The 5,512-nt window shown below is 50.9% G+C and overlaps 1 non-coding gene across 1 annotated transcript; it reads left to right on the top strand.

The window, feature by feature from the left end:
- The first annotated feature begins 1,900 nt into the window (after positions 1-1,900).
- On the top strand, positions 1,901-1,972 carry TRNAC-GCA. Its single transcript has one exon. It is a non-coding gene; the product is annotated as a tRNA-Cys (tRNA).
- The last annotated feature ends 3,540 nt before the right edge of the window (positions 1,973-5,512 follow it).

Raw genomic sequence — 5,512 nt, 5'->3', positions numbered from 1 at the left:
GCAGCCTGGAGCCTGCATCGAGCAGAGAGCCTGCATCCAGACCCCCTCCCCCACCCAAACTCCCTCCCAGAGCCTTAGGCAGTAAATCTAAGTGCGTGTTTTGTCCTTTGAGTGAGGTGCATTACTGAGTGTATATATTTATTAAAACTGCGCGCGCTTAGGGGAGGAGGTGGAGAAGAGACAGGACAGGGGCGGGGCCAGGGGCAGCAAGGGGGCGTGTCAGTGATGCGGCCCTCGGGCCAATGCACTAGTCCTCATGCGGCCCTCGGGGTCATTTGAGTTTGAGACCCCTGCTCTAAACTCACCACCGGCAGACTAGGCAGGCTTGGAAGAATTACGTATTTGTTGGTAAATGTCAATTTCTATGTAAACACCCAATGGCAAAATCTTTCCATCGATAATCATCAAAACTAACAGATGGGCAAAGTAAGAAACATGCTGCTTGAGAACTTATCCTATTCTAATCCTCTAGGGTTCCCTTTTGCCTTAGGCACCACCATGTGGGCATTTCATATCCCTCCTCATTTTCACACAGAGGCACAATTTCCTTTGCACAGATCCATGAACAGCAAAACCTCCCTGTGTCTGTTGTCTGAGCCAGGGCATTCGATTCCACTGAAACCTTCTCTCCTGCAATGGCAATGGCCAGACAGAGGGAATACATCCACCTTCCCCCCTGGCAGTGAGATATTCACTCTCCTCTTCATACTGCTGTTGTTATTCCATGAGTCATCAAGGATGGAATAAAAAGCTGAGTTTCTCCAGGGTGAGGAAAGAAAGGAGCCACCAACGCCCTCAAAAATCTCAATGCCCAGAGAAAACCTGCCTCTGTTATTGGACTCCCAGAGGTGCTGGCAATACAATGGGAAAAGGGACTGTCTGAATTGCCAAGGCAGGGAATGAACAATCTACAGCAACATCATTAACCACAAACACACCCTCATCATGCTCCAGCCAGTAGGGAAATGGGCAGGAATTCTTGCTGTTCAGCCATGGCCACACTTACACAGCTGCACAGCAGTGAGTGTGCTGGGGAAGCTGGTCTGAGTGAACAATTGGAAATGACCCTTCAGTGAGAACAGAACCAGAGTGTAGAAAGGCCCCTGTGTTAAGTGATTGTGGCTGAGGCCTTAGTTAGCTGGGCTAGAAAACCATGGGTGTCTTTCTGTGAAGGTCTGATCCTTGCCAGCTAGGCAAGGCTGGTGTGTGGTGTCTCCGTCGCTGTACTTTCAGGGTCTGATCACCCACGGTGCCAGAGGGAGCCAAGCCTAGACATATTCAGAGGGTAAGGCCAGGTCAATATTTCCAACAGTGAGTCTATGCTGCTGCAGCTCAGTAATGGAGATGCTCTGTGCCAGGGTTTCTCAAACGTCCTTTCACTGCAACCTCCTTCTGCCAAAATAACTTAATACGTAGCCCTGGAAAGACGGACCAAGCCCTTCCACGGGGGGGGGGGGGGGGGGAGTGCCAAAGACTGAGCCCCAGTGGGGGGAGGGCAAAACCAAAGCCTGAGGGATTCAGCCCTGGGTGGTGGGGCTCAGACTTTTGGCTTCAGCCCCAGGACCCAACAAGTCTAATGCCAGCCCTGGTGACCCCATTAAAACAGGGTCACGACCCACTTTACAGTCCTGACCCACAGCTTGAGAACCACTGCTCCATGCTGCGGGGGGAGAGATTTCCTGTTGGTGTACTCAATCCACTTCCCCAGGAGGTGGCAGCTTTGTCATGGGGAGAAGCTATAGCAGTGGGGGTGCAAGCTGTGGTGTTTACCACATTGAAGAAGTTTAATCAAACCCCATTTTTAAAACCACCTGTGGTCTGTGAATGGCAAAGGAGCTCGATGATGCAGGGTCTGTCCTTCAAAGTCCTGGAGATCACGATTCCATATTCCTGTTGTAATGGGGGTATAGCTCAGTGGTAGAGTGTTTGATTGCAGATCAAGTGGTCCTTTGTTCAAACCCAGGTGCCCTCTTAAAGAAAAGAAAAACATTTCCATTCTCCATTATGTTCAGGAACTCCACCATACGAGGATGCTTGAAATGAATGTGAACACTCAACATTTTGCTGTCCAAATGCATAAAAACCTAGCAAACCTGTCCATCACCTGAAATCAGTTCTAATCCTCTAAGTGTCTAGTTTATGTTTTCATCAATTAAACAAAGGTATCATTCCCTGAAGCAGAGCACAAGTTTGAAATACAGGCAGCATAGAGCCAACATTCATAATGTCAACTACAAAAAAATGATACACATCTAGAGATAGCATCATTATAATCAGCCAATCAGAACCTCTCCATAGACCCCTTACACGACCACTTCTCTGTAATATTGGCTGCAAATATAGAACAGTGGTCACAACGGTGATCTATACAGTTACAGATTATGTCAATAACTTCACAGGAGGTGACACGGCATCAGTGAGACTGATACTGGAATACTGCCTCCAGTTTTGGGGTCCTCATTTGAAAAAGAAGTTGTGAAACTGGAGCTGGGGCAGCAAAGAGCCACCTAATGTTCTGAGGGCCGGAGAAAATACCTTCTAGTGAGCTATTGAAAGAGCTCAACCTGTTTAGTTATCAAAAGAAGATTGAAAGGTGACTTAATTGAAGTGCCTTAATAGAGAGAAAAGATTGGGTATTTAAGGGCTCTTTAATCGAGCAGAGAAAGGCATAACAAGACCCAATGGCTGGATGGTGAAGAAAGACAAATTCATATTACAACTAAGGCACAAATACTCAACAGCGAGGATGATTCACCACAGGAACAAGCTACCAAGGAAAGTGGTGGATTCTCCATCTCCTGATGTCATTTAATGAAGACAAAATGCCTTTCTGGAATGTGTTTGTCTCAAAACTAGCTAAGGTGTCCTACAGGAGGCCTGTGATATGCAGGGGGTCAGATTAGATGCTCTAATGGTCTCTTCTGGCCATAAAGTCAACTAATTTCTGAAAATCTGAGTGTAGCATTGGGAGCAGCGTCTGATGTTTCCCTGTCTAGCCGGCTTGCTGCCTAGAACGAACGCTCCTTGAGTGGGGTGATCCACAGGGAGTAGCTCAAACCTGCAAAACGCCTGGCCAGGGGCAGGACATTAGCCCAGCAAGGGAGGGGTGTGGCAGTGACATCACAAAGGCCTTTTGCAGGACCTCAGCCTATTGGTCAGAGATGGTGACCTCACAGAGAGATGCTGACATCAGCCAGGCAGGACAGGGGCGAGGGGCCAGGGAAACCTCAGAGACCCCTGTGGTTTTGCTTCAGCAAGTCTCCTTCTCAAGGTCTCTCTCTGAGGACTGAGGGAGTATTCGGGTTCACGGACGTGAGCGCCAGGAGGAACCTCTTTCAAGTCTTCTCCTTCCCTTTTAGTGATTGTACTAGAAAACAGCCGTCCCTGTTTAGAAGGTAAGAGCCTCCTCCAGGTGTGAAACCAGTTCAGTCTGATCCATCTGGTGACAGTTGAATTCTAGGCTTGGAAAACACGAGCTTAAGGAGGCAGAACTTTATTCTACACCTGGGATTTTGTCCCTTAGAATCACTGGGGACATTGGGGTTTGTCCTTTTTGCTTCCCCTCTTCCTCCCTCCTCTTTTTCTCTTGCTTCCTTTGTCCTTTTACCTGTTCCCCTCCCAACACCGGGAGGGAGGGAGGGAGGGTGTGTGTGTTTTTTTTTGCAGGGGAGGGCTCTGCAGCTCCCACTGTGGGAGGTCCACCCAAAAATGTGGGGCTGAAATAGTGCTCGGGCAGTGATCCCCACCCGTGACCTGGGCCATCCTTTGGGCTCTCTGGTGAGAACCCTCAGCCTCCCGCCCTCAGTCTCTAACCTGATTGGCTGAGCAGGGGGTTATTGACAGGGAGGAGACAGGTCCTTGTTGGTCTCTTTTAGAACAAGTAAATAAGTCAGAACCAGTTCTGTGTTTGATTAACTTTGCTGCTTCTCTGCATTAATGGTCTCTGAGCAGTTCATGATTCTCTCTAACATTGCAGTTCTCCTCAAATACTTGCTGAATAATTACTGTCACTGTTGTTGGTCTGGAGCTCATCTGAGAGCACTTTACTCAGGTCATTCAGTGTCTGAAATTCAAGATCCGATGGTTAGTTTGAAAATCAGGGCTCTTGGGTCCTATTCCCAACTCTGCCACTGACTGGCTGTGTGACCTAAGACAAGTCAATTCTCCTTTCTCAGCCTCATTTTCTCCCTCTTTCAAGTAGGGATAATAATGATCCGCTCCTACCTACCTCACAGTGCGTGGAGGCAGGGCCGGTTCTGGTTTTTTGCCATTCCAAGGAAAAAAATATTTGGCTGCCCCCATCCCAGCCCTGGGCTCCACCCACACCCCCCTACCGTCTCAGCCCTGGGCTCTCCCCCACACACACCTCGCATTGCCCCAGCTCTGTGCTACCCCATCCCCACCAGTGCTCCCCCACCCACACATCCTCTGCTGCCCCAGCCCTGGGCTCCCCACCACACACCTGCACCCTCCTTCCGCCCCAGCCCTGGGTCACTGGTAACTTGCTCCCAGGGCGGGTCATTCAGCAGGGATTTTGGATGTGCACAGAACACAGACAGGATTGGTTCCCATATGGTTACAGAACTGCAGTAAAGTGGAACAATTTTCAGCTTGTGTGATTGGAGGAGATCTGGATGCATATTATAAGGCTGTCCTCCATAAATGAGGAAAAGTTGAGGTGCCTTTATTATTCTTTTGTTCCACTCTTTCTTTCTCTGGGGAATTTTACTGCTGTGATCTGGTCACCCTATGGGTGCCGTTTTTTCTCCCCCACCCCCAAACCTTCCTTTTCGGCCCACAGCTGTTTCGGGGGGGCGGCGCTGGGGAAGGAGAGTTTGTTTCTGTGGGGTGGGCGGCGCTGGGGGGGTGTTTCAAGGGGGCTGGGTGGCACAGCAGGGGGGGCGTAATTTTATATTCTTGCTTAGGGCACAAAAATAGCTAGTTACGGCTCGGGGAACCCCATATTGCGCTAGGTGCTGTACAAACCCTGGCCAACACTGGCACACCCAGGGGGTTCCCCTCAATCTGCCTGAGCCTCTGCTGCCCAAGTTCTTCGGTGGGGCAGGCGGGGGGTTGATCGGTCTCTGTGCACCAGGAGAGTCCCGGGGCAGAGTGTGTGTGAGAGTGTCCCGGGCTTCTGGATCACACCCCCCCCTCACAAAAAACCCACCTTGTCAAACAGTCCTTCTTTCCCTGCCCCCTAATTCTGCTTTTACACCCTGGGCCCATCTCCTCTCTTTGTCCCTCCCCCCCCCCCCCAGTGAGCAGAGATGGAGGGAACTTCAGCCACTGGAGCCAGCCCCAGCGAGCGCTGCAGCCCGCCCGGGGGGTGTTTGCAGACACAGGAAGGGAGCAGCTGGGAGCGGTAGGTGCTGGGAAGAAGGAGGCAGGAGAACAAATCCCAGAGACCCAACATGGGGCAGCTCCTGGGGGCGGGGCTCTGGCACAGCCTGGGGCAGGGCAGCTCCTGGGGGCGGGGCTCTGGCACAGCCTGGGGGCGGGGCAGCACCTG

The sequence above is a fragment of the Mauremys mutica genome, unplaced genomic scaffold (assembly GCF_020497125.1).
Source record: "Mauremys mutica isolate MM-2020 ecotype Southern unplaced genomic scaffold, ASM2049712v1 Super-Scaffold_100093, whole genome shotgun sequence".
NCBI lineage: Eukaryota > Metazoa > Chordata > Testudines > Geoemydidae > Mauremys > Mauremys mutica.
Note: the sequence above shows the minus strand (reverse complement) of the source record. Positions and strands in the feature narration are given on the sequence as shown.